The sequence below is a fragment of the Nerophis ophidion genome, linkage group LG04 (genome assembly GCF_033978795.1).
Source record: "Nerophis ophidion isolate RoL-2023_Sa linkage group LG04, RoL_Noph_v1.0, whole genome shotgun sequence".
NCBI classification, from domain to species: domain Eukaryota; kingdom Metazoa; phylum Chordata; class Actinopteri; order Syngnathiformes; family Syngnathidae; genus Nerophis; species Nerophis ophidion.
In genome coordinates this window covers 39627012-39646264 of record NC_084614.1, presented here as the reverse complement: position 1 = coordinate 39646264, position 19253 = coordinate 39627012, and the positions used below count along the sequence as shown (strand labels likewise).

Genomic DNA, 19253 nt, shown 5'->3' with positions numbered 1-19253 from the left:
AGTTTCCTCCGCCGTGTGGCGGGGCTCTCCCTTAGAGATAGGGTGAGAAGCTCTGCCATCCGGGAGGATCTCAAAGTAAAGCCGCTGCTCCTTCACATCGAGAGGAGCCAGATGAGGTGGTTCGGGCATCTGGTCGGGATGCCACCCGAACGCCTCCCTAGGGAGGTGTTTTTGGGCACGTCCAACCGGTAGGAGGCCACGGGGAAGACCCAGGATACGTTGGGAAGACTATGTCTCCCGGCTGGCCTGGGACTGCTCGGGATCCCCCGGGAAGAGCTAGACAAAGTGGCTGGGGAGAGGGAAGTCTGGGTTTCCCTGCTTAGGCCGTTGCCCCCGCGACCCGACCTCGGATAAGCGGAAGAAGATGGATGGATGGATGGGTTGTGCAGTTTGAGTAATAAAGTGTTACTATATTGTTACACGTTATTGTTGCTTGGGTTTTCACAAGACACAAATGTTAGTTCTAATTCGGCAGTTGAGGTGCGCATTTGAGAGCCCTACAGAGATCGACACAATTGTGCCCTTCAATCATCGGAACTAAGACATTCATTGAGAAGGAGAAGAAGCAAATGACCGAATCAAAGAACCAAACCAGTGTGCAGCATCTGCAGCATGCAGCTAAATACGTCTAAAACAACGGACATTTATCCATGAAAATATTAAGAAGTTGCAGATGTTGTGTTTGTCATATTTCAGTTTTTTCCGTCTTGTCCTGACTTAACAAACTGGATGGTCGAGTATTACTTTTGATAAACATACATGCATTTTGCTTGTTCTCAAAGCTGCACTCTCCAGTCCGTCAATCAAATACGTCTGTGTGCAACAGAAACAACAATTTTCCAGTTCTTATTCTTACAAATTGGAGGACCAGCCCGTAAGAATTGTCAGGCTTGGACATCAATTGGTTTTGCTTCTTCGACCCAGAGGTAATTTGGCACGGGCGAGACGTGTGAGTGTGAGTACATTTTTTATTTATATAATATATACAAAACAGGGAAAACAAAAATACTTGCACGATGGCATGTATGACAATGAACTATACACTTAACACGATGGCATGACTATATACAAACGGAACAAAAGACACTAGCTGTGGCATAAACAAAACAATACTAGCACTGAGGCATAAATACAAAAACTTACTTGGATCGAAAGAAGGGGCATGGATAGCGAGTTGTTCGAGGGCATGAAGGTAGGAACAGCATGGGTAGGGTGTGTGCGTGAAGATCCCAGAACGAAGACAAGAAAAAGAGTGACTTAAACTGTAGCTATGATTATTAGTGAAAACAGGTGTGAGGCTGAGAACAGGGACGTGACATGACAGGTAAAAACTAATGAGTTGGCATGGAGACGAAAACAAACCAGGAAGTGCCAAGACAGAACTAAATGTCCAAAAAATATACATAACCTGACCAAAACATGGCAAAAACCAAAACATAATCTTACAGGCGTGACAAGAATCACCTACAAAAGTTGCTCTCCAAGATAAATGCTTAACATTATTATTACATTATTTTAAAATCTACTGTAGTTGTTAATAGTACGTGCTATTTTACTGTTTTTCAAACAATATTCCCTATCTACGAGTTTGTTTTTATGTTTTATTTTACATTTTCAAAGGCATGTTACATGTTAAAATTGTTGTGTTTTGAGAGGTCATTTCATCTTAGTTTTCTGTCGTGAAAGGCAATGTTCTTGTAAATTGAGACGGTGTGAAAAGGGTTATTTTCTGTACCTGATGTATTTACTACACATAGGAAAAATTTTGTTTGATCTAAGTTTTTTGCTGGCTTTTAATCCTCTTGTGTTGTATTTTGGGATCTCTTGGATTGCATTAAAATGCCCTGTCCTTCCCATCTCATCATTGGTTCAGTTATGCTGGTGCACAATGTCTGTCTACTATAGTTGGAACAACTGAGAAATAGACAGAGAAACTATTTGACTTGGGTTTTTTACCATTCCAATTTGACGTTTGTTTTGATTTTGCATGTTGCATATTATTGTTCTACGGTATACCGGTACTAGTATAGTACCGCAATACTAATGAATCATATTCGGTACTATGCTGCCTCTGAAAGGTACCGGTACCAATTTATATAATGTTTGTAAACTCCGGAAATACTGTACGTCCCTGGACACATGAGGACTTTGAATATCAATCAATCAATCAATCAATGTTTATTTATATAGCCCCAAATCACAAATGTCTCAAAGGACTGCACAAATCATTACGACTACAACATCCTCGGAAGAACCCACAAAAGGGCAAGGAAAACTCACACCCAGTGGGCAGGGAGAATTCACATTCAGTGGGACGCCAGCGACAATGCTGACTATGAGAAACCTTGGAGAGGACCTCAGATGTGGGCAACCCCCCCCCTCGAGGGGACCGAAAGCAATGGATGTCGAGCGGGTCTAACATGATACTGTGAAAGTTCAATCCATAGTGGCTCCAAGACAGCAGTGAGAGTCCCGTCCACAGGAAACCATCTCAAGCGGATCAGCAGCGTAGAGATGTCCCCAACCGATACAGGCGAGCGGTCCATCCTGGGTCCCGACGAGCGGTCCATCCTGGGTCTCGACTCTGGACAGTCAGTACTTCATCCATGGTCATCGGACCGGACCCCCTCCACAAGGGAGGGGGGGACATAGGAGAAAGAAAAGAAAAGAAGCGGCAGATCAACTGGTCTAAAAAGGAGGTCTATTTAAAGGCTAGAGTATACAGATGAGTTTTAAGATGAGACTTAAATGCTTCTACTGAGGTAGCATCTCAAACTGTTACCGGGAGGGCATTCCAGAGTACTGGAGCCCCGAACGGAAAACGCTCTATAGCCCGCAGACTTTTTTTGAGCTCTAGGAATCACTAATAAGCCGGAGTCTTTTGAACGCAGATTTCTTGCCGGGACATACGGTACAATACAATCGGCAAGATAGGCTGGAGCTAGACCGTGTAGTATTTTATACGTAAGTAGTAAAACCTTAAAGTCACATCTTAAGTGCACAGGAAGCCAGTGCAGGTGAGCCAGTACAGGCGTAATATGATCAAACTTTCTTGTTCTTGTCAAAAGTCTAGCAGCCGCATTTTGTACCAACTGTAATCTTTTAATGCTAGACATTGGGAGACCCGAAAATAATACGTTACAGTAATCGAGACGAGATGTAACAAACGCATGGATAATGATCTCGGCGTCTTTAGTGGACAAAATGGAGCGAATTTTAGCGATATTACGGAGATGAAAGAAGGCCGTTTTAGTAACGCTTTTAATGTGTGACTCAAAGGAGAGAGTTGGGTCGAAGATAATACCCAGATTTTTTACAGAGTCACCTTGTTTTATTATTTGGTTGTCAAATGTTAAAGTTGTATTATTAAATAGAGGTCGGTGTCTAGCAGGACCGATAATCAGCATTTCCGTTTTTTTGGCATTAAGTTGCAAAAAGTTAGCGGACATCCATTGTTTAATTTCATTAAGACACGCTTCCAACTGACTACAGTCCGGCGTGTTGGTCAGCTTTAGGGGCATGTAAAGTTGGGTGTCATCAGCATAACAGTGAAAGCTAATACCGTATTTGCGTATGACGTCACCTAGCGGCAGCATGTAGATGCTGAAGAGTACAGGGCCAAGGACCGAACCCTGGGGAACTCCACACGTTACCTTAACATAGTCCGAGGTCACACTGTTATAGGAGACGCACTGCATCCTATCAGTAAGATAAGAGTTAAACCATGACAGGGCTGAGTCTGAAATACCAATTCGTATTTTGATACGCTCTAATAAAATATTATGATCGACGGTATCGAAAGCAGCGCTAAGATCGAGGAGCAGCAACATAGATGACGCATCAGAGTCCATCGTTAGCAATAGATCATTAGTCAGTTTTGCGAGGGCTGTCTCAGTCGAGTGATTTGCCCTGAAACCGGATTGAAAGGTTTCACATAGATTGTTAAACGCTAAGTGCTCATTTAGCTGCTCTGCAACAATTTTTTCGAGGATTTTCGAAATAAAGGGAAGGTGAGACACCGGTCGGTAGTTTACCATGAGGTCTGGATCGAGGTTAGGTCTTTTAAGGAGAGGATGAATAACCGCTTTTTTGAATGCAACGGGAACAGTGCCCGAGGAAAGTGATAAGTTTATAATATTTAGCACTGATGGACCTAATAATACAAAAAGCTCCTTGATAAGTTTCCCAGGAAGTGGGTCAAGTAAACATGTTGTTTGTTTTATTCCATTTACACGTTGTAACAATCCTTCTAATGTTATTTCATCAAAACGAGAGAAACTATTTTGGATATTTGCAGTATCCGCCGTATATACAATCGTATCTGTGTTACTATAACCCCGTTGTAGCTGGGACGCATTGTCTTTAATCTCCTTTCTAATAAGTTCAATTTTCTTATTAAAGAACTTCATAAAGTCATCTGCCGAATGGGTGGAGCTACTGGAAGGAGTCCCTTGTTGGGTTAGCGATGCTACTGTACCAAACACAAATTTTTGATCGTTTTTATTAATGCGGATGAGATTTGAGTAATAATTAGTTTTAGCTAAGGTAAGCATGCGTTTATAAGTTATTAAACTATCACTCCATGCTTGATGGTGCACCTCAAGTTTAGTCGTGCGCCATTTGCGTTCCAGCTTTCTACATAATAATTTCTGAGCTCTAGTTTCTTCAGTAAACCATGGGGTACGCCTTTTTGGAGCCTTTTTTAACTTCAGCGGTGCTATACTATCAATGGTTTCGCGCAGGGCGTTGTTAAAGTTGTTAGTGAGGTTATCAATAGAGCCCACATACTTTGGGAACGGTGCCATTACCGAGGGCAGTAGGTCCGCAAGAGTCGTCGTTGTGGCAGCATTAATGTTGCGGCTGCTATAGCAGTTATTATTATTATTAGCTTGCCGAACATGAGTCTGAACTTCGAATTTTATAAGGTAATGATCGGACATTACTTTAGTATACGGGAGTATCATAACTTTGGAGACGGTGATACCTCTGACAAGCACTAGGTCTATCGTATTACCGCTGCGATGCGTCGGTTCATTTATTATTTGTGTAAGACCACAGCTATCAATTATAGTCTGGAGCGCCACGCACGGTGGGTCCAATGGGGTATTCATATGGATATTAAAGTCCCCCATTATAATTATATTATCGGCGTGCGTCACTAGATCAGCAACAAACTCTGAGAATTCACTAATAAAGTCCGAATAGGGCCCTGGGGGGCGGTAGATAACGGCCAGGCACAGAGGCAGAGGTGTGGCAGACTTCATAGAAAGCACCTCAAACGATTTATATTTATTATTTAAGTTAGGACTAAAGTTAAAGTTTTCGTTGTATATTAGTGCGACACCCCCTCCCCTTTTGAGGTGACGGGCAATATGCGCATTCGTATAGTTAGGAGGGGATGCCTCATTTATCGCAAAAAAGTCGTCTGGTTTAAGCCAGGTTTCGCTAAGACCGATGACTTTACGGTTGTTGTCTCTAATGACCTCATTGACTAATAACGTTTTGGGAGACAAAGATCTGATGTTTAGAAAGCCCATATTATAGGTAGTGGGCTGTTTTAAGGAGTTGTTGATAAAATTATCCGTAGTAGCAATATTAATAATGTTGCGTTTATTATGCGCAGTGTACTTAAAATAATTACGACCATATCTAGGAATTGATATGACGGGAATTTTCAGATTGTCTACTTGGCGCTGCGATAAACTGAACGCATCATAATTTGCCACCTCAGTAGAACGCATGTCTAACTCTGACGAAGTCATAGACACAGTAGAAAAAACATTTTGTGAGTTGTGTATTATTCTACGAAAATTGCTATGTGTACAGGGATCATCCAGCCTGGCGCTGGCTAGCTCTAACTTAACTGACTCCATACCCAGGCTAGCAGGCTCTGTAATTGCCTGTGACCGGGCTTGCTCTAGTGCAGTTAGTCAAATGTGGCTCAATGCGAAGTCTATGTTCCGAGACAAGAGGATAGCGCCTTCCTGGTTAGGGTGAAGGCCGTCTCTCCTCAGCAAGCCAGGTTTGCCCCAGAAAGAGGGCCAATTATCAATAAACGTAAATCCCTGTTGTCTGCAGAAGCTATCCAGCCACCTGTTAAGAGAGACTAATCTGCTATATCTCTCATCATTTCCTCTCCCAGGCAGGGGGCCAGAGACAATTACTCGATGCCTGGACATCTTTCTGGCGAGATTACAAGCCCTGGCTATGTTTCTCTTTGTAATCTCTGATTGTCTCATCCTAACGTCATAATATGACCAATTCATGATCCTGTAACGACTTGGTATCGGATTGATGCCCACATTTGTGGTATCATCCAAAACTAATGTAAAGTATCAAACAACAGAAGAATAAATGATTATTACCTGTTAACAGAAATGTAAATAGAACATGTTAAAAGACAGAGTAAGCATATGCTAACAGTAAATAAACAAGTAGATAAATAGTTAATTTTCTACCACTTGTCCTTAATAATTTTGACAAAATAGTAGAATGGAAAATGACACAATATGTTACTGCATATGTCAGCAGCCACATTAGGATACTTTGTTTGCTTACTTACTACTAAAATACAAGTAGTCTTGTATGTTCACTATTTTATTTAAAGACAAAATGGCAATAAAAAACATATGTTTAATGTACTGTAAGATTTTTTGTTAAAATAATGCCAATAATGCAATTTTTTGTGGTCCCCTTTATTTGGAAAAGTATCGGAATAATTTTGGTACCGTTATGAAAATATTGGAATCGGGACAACACTAGTGCATATACTACAGTTTTATAAGCTATCTAAATTGTGTGATGGCAAAGCAAAGTAAGTAGTATCTAATGTTGTATCTCTCATGGTCTTCTTCGTTTGTCACAATGTTTGACAGTTTTATGTACCCGGTTGATATTACCAATTTAAATACAGAACAAAAAAAAGACCATTACTCATTGTAGAGGCAAACTTCCTCACATATGTTGATGGGCAGTTTCCAGGAATGGTGATGTTTCCTCTGTGGCTTCTATAAGGAAGGTGGTGATTAGACCAATCCCCCCTGAGTGGAGACCCTTTCTGCAGAGGTTCCTGATCTGATTTACTTTGACGTCAACAGGAAGGTCAGCTGGGTCCCAAAGGTGCCATTGAGAGTAGGTGAATGGTGTACGGTGGACTTTGGTATGGAGACGCTCCTGTTGGGTCCCAGTCAAAACTTGAAAGATATCTGGGGGTTTGGGGGACTTTGAGCTTAAAGGGGCTTTGAGATAAATTACTAGGCAGCTAAAATGTTTTCTTTGTGGCTGAAAGAAACCTAAGAAATGTTCTTATCCAAATTTCCCTAAGCACTGAAAGAGGTGTTAGGTAGTGAAACTCAAGCTACATCCTAGATACTTGATTGGTTTCATTGGTTTTAATTGTGACATTAATTTTATTTATATTCATATTTTCTTTCCACCACTAAATAAATAAATATCTGAGAGCATTGTGAATATACATTCTGTGTTACAAGTAGAGCTCATGCTTTTCTCTGTAGAGAAAGTAGTGCTTGATACCGTGGTAGTCTTTGCTGTGTCGTTTTAACACTAATGCTAGTCATGACTCACACAAGTCCAAGGCAGAGCTGCACGCTTCCACACCTCAACTTTCACCCCCCAGGGCTAAATGTCTGGATCTCCGCTCTTGTGTTAAATACTTGCTTTTTGTAACCGATTGTATTTGATTGCATAGTAAATGCGTGATGCAAGAAACACTTTCCGTTTTTCACATTTAATGTACGTGTGGAAACTCTTCACTCCTTTATAGCAAACTGAAAGCTTCGTACTGAAACATCTAAAAACAAATAAATTTACTGTTACACCCCTATATATACAGAGCGTAAGGATGTAACGATGACATCCCGTCATTAATGATAATCGCGGTAAAACTCCTGACGGTTAAATTTCACTTTTGCAAAAGCCACACTTTGATAAACTCACAGACTGACTGGCGCCAGGTTAAATGCTAACATGAAAACAAGAGACATGAGCCTCTTCATCCATTAAAAACACACTGTTGTCTTAGCAGCTAAGCTCTTCAGATGTGAACATTGAACCGACAAGCTGTGCTTTTTCGGAATAGAGTGATCAATCAATGCAACGCTATAGGTGTCATGATCCGGGGTCCGGATCATGTTTTTGTATTTTCTGTTAGTTTTGGACTTACTTAGCTCCTGTTTGTGCACCTCCCTGAGATTGTTTTGGTTGCCATGGTTGCAAATTATGTTCACCTGTCTCTGATTACTGTTCCGCCGCTCACCTGCTACCCGAGCACTAATCAGAGGCACTATTTAAGCCTGCCTATGTTTTTCACTCGTCCTGGCTTCCTTATTTGCTCCATGCAACGGTTACAATTTGATGTTCCTGGTTCTTGCTTCTGTGTTTCCTGTACTAAGTTTTGCCTTAGCTTCCGCGTGCACGCATCCTTTTTGCTTGTTTTCGGTTTGGTTATGATTTACGATAAATAAATCATCTCCCACCTCACACTGTTGTCCGGAGCTGTCCGTTCTGCAATCCTGGAAGAACAATCTTCGCATAAAGATGTGACCAAGCCGTGACAATAGGAATACGAGACGGGGGTGTTTTACAGTGCGTTCAAGGACAGCAAAACAGAGTAGGGCGCCACAACGCCTGCCCGAAATAATAGGTAATGATAATATTTTTAATATTTTTAATAAAAGCTTAGCCTATACAACAGATACAATACTTTAGTATCAGTGCAGCATAAGAAACGCAGAAGATGCAAAATGGTGGGTTTTCTAACTCTGTTACAGGACGAGAGCAAGCCAGGAGCAGGCATGCTAATAGTTAAGCTAACCACTATGCTAGCTTGAAACAACACTAAGAAATGCACGTTTAGACGAACAGAAAGTAAATAAGCAGCTATCAACAGGAAGTTCAAAAGTAGATTAAAAGAGTTTACAAAGACTTTAATACAAACATTACTGTTGGTGTGTCAGCATTGTCAGTCAGTACACGGTATGACCTGTGAGGAGAAAGCGGACCGATCCATAGAATGGTGGCGTTGATATCTGATGTATATCGTTACATGATTGATCGATATTTTTTATTTTGCCAATTATTTTTGTTGTCGTTTTTTTTAATGTTTACAAACTCAGGGAATCATTTCTTGGACACAGAAATACTTTGAGGGGAAAAACAATAGATTTAAATGAACAACTTTTGCTTTTGTTTTATTTTGTACCATTGACTTTGTTTAGTTTTAACAATTGTATGTAGTTAAAGAGAATATTTAGTGCTGTAGACGTATGTTCATCTAGCTTCACGTATTGCTTCCTGATGGTATATCGTTCTAATTTGTTAATTAAGATAGTAATAGATTAGATACATAGAATAGAATAGATGGATTAAGGACATCCTTCAACTACCTCTAGGTGTCCTTGCACTCTGCTGTAGTTTTTTTTTTTCAGTTTGCCTTTTCTTTGGCCCACCCCTCTATTTTTAGTCATTTTGTCTGTCTACACTAAAAAACAAAAATATTTTGACACCTCTTCCCCCCCAAAAAACAAACAACAATGACATGTGTCCTCTTTTGGGAACAGTTGGAAATGGTTTTGTGCAGTAAAACTTTTCATGAACTCAACTCATTTTAATGTGTTGCTAAATGAGTTTTGGATGTCTTAGATGAAGAGAGCAGTTTAGTTGTATGTCATGAATATGTTTAAACAATTAAAAACTATGTGTTTGGGCATTGTTTTCGCTAAACGCATTTATTTCTTATTGTGGGTTTTCTGGGTCTCTTCTACATAACTAAAGGAGATATCTAATCAGCGGGAGAGATTGTTTCTGCCATTTTCAAATATTTTTCTTTTTAGTCGTCTGTCTCCCTCTGACATGAGTGAGTGTCTGTTATGATTTTGCTTCCGAGTTTCGATGACCCGCCTTATCTTGCTTTTGTTTCTTCACCAAGTAATATTGAAAAAAATATGTTTTTTTACGAATGTTATAAACCTTTATTTATAAACTGCAACATTTACAAACAACTGAGAAATAATAATAATCAAAATAAGTACAAAAACAGTAAAAAAAACAGTACAAATCAGCGCCAGGGGGTTGTAAACCCAATAAAGTAACTAAAATAGAATGCAATTTATATATATATATATATATATATATATATATATATATATATATATATATATATATATATATATATATATATGTATATATATATATGTATATTTATATATATATACATATATATATAAAACAAAGTGAAAAGCCTAAGGCTCACACAAGTTCAGTAAATAACTTAAATTTGGAACACAGCATCATCGTTTTCCCAGCTTTTTGATTGTTAGATGTAGACAGTGTTTTAACGTCGAGTTCTAATTCTTTTTTAAAGGCACAAAAAACAGGTCGGGTATTGAGAAACTTACATTTATGAATATAAAACTTAGCCGATAGTATAATGAGGTTCGTAAGGTAAAAATCCTCTTGAATTTTTTTTTCATGCAGTGTAAATGCAAATAGCACATCTTTAAAACAAAGCACAAATTTGTCATGAATATTGTCCAGGATGAAGCGACGGATGCCTTGCCATAGTGATCGAATGCTTTCACAAGTCCAAAACAGGTTGTAAACAGTCTCTGGATGCATGTTACATAAGGTGCAGGTAACATCAATGTCCTTCTTGTATCTAACCATCACAGTCATTACAGGGTAATAACCATGAATGATTTTAAAAGATATCTCTTTGACTTTGTTGGTACGTAAATACCTGTTTTTACCCAGCAGATGTCATTCACAACATTATTCCAGAGCACAGTTACATAGGAGACAGACACAATCATTTTGGAATAAGCTGTGGATTTTTCAGTTATTTTCAAAACAAAATTTCCCCACAGGAGTGTCAAGTGGATCATTCACAATTTTTAAGGCAGAAAGAGGAGATGAGTAAGCCCTGTACAACATAACAACACCAGTTGGAATGGCATCAAATACAATAGCAATTTTTTTTGGGAGTCACAGGGACCTTAAAATGGTTGAGAAATTATTGGTAATTAAAAAGTTTACCTTCCTGACTCACTAAAATAATACAATTCTTGAACCAATTGTTGAGGAAAAGAGATTTCCTTTTGTAACATATAGGGGTGTAACGGTACCTTTATTTGTATATTCACAAGCTGCTCTGCTTTCTGCCTCTGTCTCAGCAGCAAGCATTGTACCACCCACACAACCATCTGATTGGTTACATACAAAGCCAATCAGCAGTGCGTATTCAGAGCGATGTAACAGCCAATCAGCAGTGCGTATTCAGAGCGATGTAGTCTATGCTTTAGCGTCGAGCAGATATTCGTCTAGCAGGGGAGGAGCGGACTCTACCCAAATTATACTAAACACTTCCCAGTCACAACTATTACAAACATCACTATGAGCCCGTTGACCTTCTAGAAACTTAAACTACAGCTCAGCTCGCTGGCAGTTCTGGCTTGAAGTGAAGGCTAATTAGCTTTTAGCGTAACGTTAGCTCATTTTGCTGTGTTTGTGTGTGCGTGTGTGTGCGTGTGTGTGTTTGTGTGTGTGTGTGTGTGTGTGTGTGTGTGTGTTAGGGACAGCAAAGCCCTGTCTGTCTGTTATTTCATTGAACTCCATGGTGTTCAGGGATGAATAGTCTCTCCTATTGCTATTGTACTATTTTTTTCAGCTATAGTTACATTAATCATTAGTAATGTAACAGCTTAGGTTTGAATGGCAGAGTACCTGCTATCACATGTTGATAAAACTATAACATTTACATAATAAAAGTCAACTACAGGCTTCCCAAATGCTGTAATAAATTAAGCATGATGAGTTGACTTGAAACTGTTTAATGTTGCACTTTTTATATGTAGAAGAAAGTTTTTTTTCATTTTATTTAATCAAAGCAACAACTTGAGGCAGTTTAATGTGGATTAACATGGGCAGAATTATTATAGTGTTCCCAATGTTCAAAGGATAACGCCATTGTTTTCAAATTTGGTAAATAAATACCAAAAGCATTTATATTTTGTTGTTTTCTTACTGTACCCAAATGAACCGAACCGTGACCTCTAAACCGAGGTACGTACCGAACCGACATTTTTGTGTACCGTTACATTCCTAGTAACATATGTCTTTAGTGTTCCAAATGAAGTATTTGGTAGGTGAGAAATTGTGCTTGTATATAAGAGACCATGCCAGAAGGGCTTGTTTGTGGAAGTTTGAAAGGGCAACAGGAATTCTATCAATGTTGTAGTTACACAATAACAAAAATGTTAGGCCTCCAAGGTTAGAAAATACATGATGAGAAATTCAGTTCCAAATTGAGGTAGGGCCTTTCAAATAATGTCTTATCCAATTTATCTTGAAGGTGTTGTTTAGCATAGTGAAATCCAGAAAGTTTAGACCACCGTGATTGTAATTGTTCTTTGTAACATATTTCTTAATATAATGAATTTTGTTTTTCCAAATAAAGTCAACAAGTATTTTGTCAATAGTCTTACATATTTTTTGGTTAACATCTACAGAAATAGCCATATATGTAAGCCTGGAGATACCTTCTGCTTTGGAAAGCTATTTTTCCTCCCTTTTAAGGAGAAATCTCTCTGTAGCCATTGGTTAAATCTTTTTTTAGTTTTTTCTACAATTGGAGTAAAGTTCAAGACCGATCTAGAACTCTGATTTTTAGTAATAAGTATTCCTTGGTAATTCATAGTCTCCCATTTTGGAATTTTACATACAGACATCATTTCACATCTCTTCACATCCATTAGTTCACACTTATTCACATTTAAACAGAGACCAGAAGCCAAAGAGAATACATGAATCACATCCAAGGCAAGAGGAATTTGAGAAGAGTCCTTCAAAAAGAGTGTTGTGTCGTCAGCCAGTAGGCTGATAATTATTTCTCTGTCTAATATAGAGATCCCCTTTAAACGAATAGTTTTTATTTAACAATTGGGTGGCTAACAAAAACAAATATGGAAACATGGGACATCCTTGCCGTATCCCACATTTTAATTCGAACCTTGGAGATGTACCAGATTTTAGTTTTATCGAACTATTACCGTTGCATTACAAAGTCTTGATTGTTTTGCGGAAAAAATTGCCAAAGCCAAAATTGTCAAGTGTCTTGAAGAGAAATTCATGTTCGATCGAGTCAAAAGCTTTGTAGATGTCCAAGAAAAGAAGGAAGCCTTCATCATTAATGACCTCTGGGTAATCCAGTATGTCAAGTACAAGCTGGATATTATTCGATATGTGCCTCCCTCTCATAAATCCTGACATTGTCTCATCAATTATTTCATCCAGAACCAATTTTAAATGTTTAGCAAAAATAATAGCTACAATCTTATAGTCACCAAGTAACATTTTGTAAGTAACACTAGACGTAAGGGAACCCTAACCCTAACACCAAGTACCACTAACCCTAACCCAAGTAACATTTTGCCCTCACATTAGCAAATTGTGACTCATCATACTAACACCAACCAATCATCATGGATGTTCTCGGTATGTATGTATGGATGTTCACATTCATCCAGGTCATTGGATTTTCTCCATATTGTTTTTGGCCTGGATTCACAATTTTCTCTCTTGTGTAGCTTGTAGTTTTGAATTAAGCTACAAGCTACATGAATGTAAAAGTAGCTAAGCTACATGAAAAACTACTTGTTAAAAAATTAGCTTGGCTACTGCCGAGCTACTAGAAAATGTAGTTAAGCTATGTTGCTTCGTTCCATGTAGCTTGTTACTGCCCATCACTGTGTATAATTACACAACAACTTCAAGTTTAGTGCAAAGTAAACGTCAATATAAAAGCATGACACAGGGATACAACATGTTTCTTTTGTGTTTGCAGAATCTTTGGCGAGTTGGACCCTAAGCCACAGTGAAAATACAAGTAAAAGGTCCTGCGCTGTGGTGGGCCAGCTAACTGTAAGTTCATTCCTTTGTTTTAAAATTTACAAAGTACTAATTGTGTTATCTGTCCAGTTGACGCTCACGGTTTTTGCTAAGGCTTATTTTGGATGAAATATGATGAGCATGATGTTTAATTGTTATCCAAGTTTACGGTAAATATTAGACTTAAAATCTAAATATATGTTTATATTATTGATGCTTGATATTGGCTTTCGTCCTGATATCTGATTTGCCAAATGGAGGTGGGAAAAAATATCCATATGGCAATACATCGATTTTTAATGTGTTAATATTTTAATATAGATTTTTTCATTTAATTTGAAGTCATATTTACATCCATTTTCAATAAACTATTAATGTCGTCTAGTGTACACACTGTATGTACAACTTTTATTTGAGGGTGTATTTTAACTTTATACATGGCATTTCACAATATTCCAATACTGTATTGTATCGTGACTCAAGTATCATGATCCGTATCGTACCATGAAGTCCTTTTCAATACCCAGCCCTAATACCGATTAGTGTTTCCCACAGACTGCCAATTTATTTGTGGTGCTGGGGGCGTAGTGGGTGGGGTGGGTGTGTAGTGTCAATATGCTGTCATTGTATAATTTGCATTATTGGCTATGATGCATGTATTTTCTTTAAAAAGTTAGTTAGTTTTTTTTAGTTTATTTCGAAAATTTATTACAACTACAATGTAATGCATTACATATTTCCAGTTGTTTCATTACAGCATATCTGAAAAGGAGTAGGAAGAAGCAGAGTTTATTTAATCCAACCCCTTTTCATATCATAACAATTTTATCTAATTTCTTTGTTCTCTATTTGTAACAGAACAGTGAATAAATAAATTAGTAAATACATTAAATACACCATAAGTAAGTAAACAAATTTTAAGTACATAATAAACAATAGACGTATAAACATATACACAATAACTAAAGTTCTCATAAAAAAATTGATATGTCATTTTTGGTTCACCCAGGAGATTTCAAAAGGTTGAAGATGTTTATCATAATTGTTGTTCTGTGTACTTTGTGAAAACATGTAGTTTGAACAGTTTCTTAAACTCAATCATTTTAGTAATTTGTTTGATTTCTTTACTCAATACATTCCACAATTTAATTCCACATACTTATATACTAAAGGTCTTAAGTGTTGTACGTGCATACAAATGTTTACAGTCATCATTTTCTCTAAGGTTCTATTTCTCTTTTGTTGAGAAGAATTGTTGTACATTCTTGGGTAGCAGGTTATAGTTTGCTTTATACATCATTTTAGCAGTTTGCGTTTTAATATTTTTGGTTCAATAAAAGGGTGTGTGTGTTCTCTATATCCTTCATCATGTATTATTCCAACTGATCTTTTTTGTAACACCGTCAGTGAATGAAACATACAGTACGTTTGTATTTTTTTCCCCATATTTCTGCACAATAACTCAGATATGGTAACACTAGTGAGCAGTCGAGAATATTTTTGGTCCAAAACATAGTTTGCTTTATTCATAATTGAAGTGTTTTTTGCTACTTTATGTTGTGTCATTTTTACATGAGATTTTCAGTAAATTTTTATCATCTATTATTGCACCCAAAAATGTGTTTTCTTTTACCCTTTCAAAATGTACTCTGTCTATTTGTATTTGTGCTTGACGTTCTCTTCCACTGTTACCAAATAGCATTATTTTGTTTTACTAAAAAAGGCTAAACAAAACATTTTACATATATTTGAATAAAAATATGTGGTATTATTTATTGGTATCAAAGGAAACATGAATCATGTTTTCCCCATTCCATCACCATTGTCTGTCAGCAATACACCAAACGACATCATCAATTTAACTCTATTGTACAAACATTGGTCGCAACTTGAGAGGTGCTTTCTTTTTTTTAAACAGCACGTTTTTTAACACTGCTTTTCTCGTCAAGCTGAGAACAGCAAAGCACACTTCCCCCCTTCACAATAATAGTGATCATAGTACTGCAAGCATTATCTTGCATTTTATTTATTATTATTTTGTCTATTTTATTTTTAAAGGTGTTTCTATGCTGCATTCAAAGACCACTGAACAGAGTAGAATGACACAACAGCCGCCATAAATGATAAATACTGTAATAGTAATATATTTAATTTGTGATGCACTTTTCATTTAAATACATCTAAAAGTGCTACTGTACAAACCATCCATCCATCCATTTCCTACCGCTTATTCCCATTTGGGGTCGCGGGGGCGCTGCCGCATATCTCAGCTACAATCAGGCGGAGTCCGGGGTACACCCTGGACAAGTCGCTACCTCATCGCAGGGCCAACACAGATAGACAGACAACATTCACACTCACATTCACACACTAGGGCCAATTTTAGTGTTGCCAATCAACCTATCCCCAGGTGCATATCTTTGGGAGTGGGAGGAAGCCGGAGTACCCGGAGGGAACCCACGCATTCACGGGGAGAACATGCAAACTGCACACAGAAAGATCCCGAGCCTGGGATTGAACCCAGGACTGCAGGACCTACGTATTGTGAGGCAGACACACTAACCCCTCTGACACCGTGAAGCCCCTGTACAAACCAATATTTTAAAATACAAGCCTAACCATAAAAACAGATAACATACTCAGACTTAAACACTGTCAATGAAGCATAAAACACACAAAATATGCAAAATAGTGGGTGTTCTAAACGTGTGTCGATTTATTTTAGTTATTTAAAAAAATAACACGTTCAAAATATATTTTTGTCGGTATTATTACTTACTTTCAGAACACATTCAACAGTACTGTGATCATTTTGGTCATGGTAATAATAATATGAAATTTTCATAACATTACCTCCCTATTATTGAGATATGTGTTTTAGATATTACACACTTTCCTTTGTCACCTATAACACACATGTGGATGTTTTGTTCAGCTAGTTTTGCGTATTTTTAGATTGTTTTCAGCATTCTAATGTATAAAATGCATCAGAGTGGCCCCTCTCATCCTTAAATTTTTTTGAATGTGCATAGAAAAAGTTTGGACACTCCTCGATTAAGAAATGCATGTGTATATAGAAATGCTGGCTTCTACCCAACTCAATGTTTTGCCCCATTGGTACGATGGGTGAAACATTCACTATCATCTTTATGCAAATGGATGACTTACGTATGGGTTGATTTGGAGCCATTAAACACTAAAGAGAATCAATATATTTCCTATATGGACAAACTTCTTGCAACATGCATTTTCTTGCACTGGATCATTCCAGCGTAATGTCAATGTTAGTGCTTGCGTGTCCCAGAGTGCAACTTTGGCATGTTAAAAAGAAGATTCAGTTGTAAGTTACATTAGAGGAGCGCTCTATATTGGCTAGAAATGGTGTCACAGCTTAATGAGAGCCTCAAGATGCTGTATCCATTCTCCAACTTCAAAAAGAAACTGAAAACTTACCTATTAACCACCTATCTTTAATGCCTCATGTGGGGTAGTCTACTGTTGGGTTTTGCATGGTTGTACGATTGTATGTATGTATGTATGTGTATGCTTGCTTTGGTACTATTATCTCGTGTTTATTATATAGCGTTGTTGTTGTTTTGTTTTTGTTTTTTGTTGTTGTGCTTGCTACCATGTTTCATCTTTCCATATATATATATATATATATATACTGGGGCTTCACGGTGGCAGAGGGGTTAGTGCGTCTGCCTCACAATACGAAGTTCCTGCAGTCCTGGGTTCAAATCCAGGCTCGGGATCTTCCTGTGTGGAGTTTGCATGTTCTCCCCGTGAATGCGTGGGTTCTCTCCGGGTACTACGGCTTCCTCCCACCTCCAAAGACATGCACCTGGGGATAAGTTGATTGGCAACTCTAAAAATTGGCCCTAGTGTGTGAATGTGAGTGTGACGGTTGTCTGTCTATCTGTGTTGGCCCTGCGATAAGTTGGCGACTTGTCCAGGGTGTACCCCGCCTTCCGCCCGATTGTAGCTGCGGTAGAAAATGGATGGATGGATATATATACTGTCCTCTGGACCCTCCGTCAAAAGCTTCTTTTAGCTTATTTGGGGGACCCTTTCACGTACCAACATCTTTAAATGATGACATTTCACCACTACTGTAATTGTGATATGGTATTGTGAATAAACTTGAACTTGAACTTGAATCTGCGATGATGTGGTGACTTGTCCAGGGTGTACCCCGCCTTCCGCCCGATTGTAGCTGAGATAGGCGCCAGCGCCCCCGCGACCCCAAAAGGGAATAAGCGGTAGAAAATGGATGGACTTTCCACAACATAGCAAATCACCACATGTTGGAGCATGATGCCATGGATGTGCAGTATGAAAACAGCGGTATGCGCCACTTATGCAATTGTTATCAATTTCACATGCATGTTCAATATACAACCCTAAACACAGCCATTCATACCTTGTGCATTTTCTAAAGTTTAAATGATGTTCAGGTGTCTGCTTCCTCACATCCAGGCCTAAAAGGATGGGGCATGCAAGTGCACTTCATTATAATATGTATTTTGAATTTTGCGCTTTGTTATTGGCTACAAAATAGTTGTACAGTGTGAGCTTCAAGTTCCCTGGATAGGAGGTACACTAATAGCACACTTAGCACACTTTTTAATAACATAGTAACTACTGCCTAGTTTCTCTTGTTACATTCTTATTTTTACTGTTATATAGTTATTCTTATTGTTGCTTTTTACTTTTTTTATTGTTATATTTTCTATTTTATTACCCTTTATCCCCTCATGGTTTACTTTTTACTTTTTTAAATTTGATCTCAATTCTGTACACTGCTGCTGGAACTTTAATTTTCCTGAGGGAACTCTCCTGAAGGAATCAATAAAGTACTATCTATCTATCTATCTATCTATCTATCTATCTATCTATCTATCTATCTATCTATCTATCTATCTATCTATCTATCTATCTATCTATCTATCTATCTATCTATCTATCTATCTATCTATCTATCTATCTATCTATCTATCCATCCATCCATCCATCCATCCATCCATCCATCCATCCATCCATCCATCCATCCATCCATCCATCCATCCATCCATCCATCCATCCATCCATCCATCCATCTATCTATCTATCTATCTATCTATCTATCTATCTATCTATCTATCTATCTATCTATCTATCTATCTATCTATCTATCTATCTATCTATCTATCTCTCCATCTAGCAATGGGTATTAAAGACCAGTGGTCTGGTTGCACTGTTCCCATTCTGTTGTCCTCCGTTAAGACTAATCATGTATTAGCCAGTGTCCTGCGACTTCAGTTTTTAAGTGCTCTCCACCGTTAACCTCCCTCCTCCGACCCCAAACCTCC

The 19253-nt window shown here is 38.2% G+C and overlaps 1 protein-coding gene across 1 annotated transcript in view; it reads left to right on the top strand.

Moving 5' to 3' along the window:
- pknox2 (pbx/knotted 1 homeobox 2) overlaps window positions 1–19253 on the top strand; it is a 354581-nt gene that overhangs the window by 77088 nt on the left and 258240 nt on the right. Inside the window, exon 2 of the mRNA XM_061896425.1 lies at window positions 13859–13935. The gene's annotated coding sequence lies outside the window, so the exon portion shown is untranslated. The remainder of the gene's footprint in view (window positions 1–13858; window positions 13936–19253) is intronic.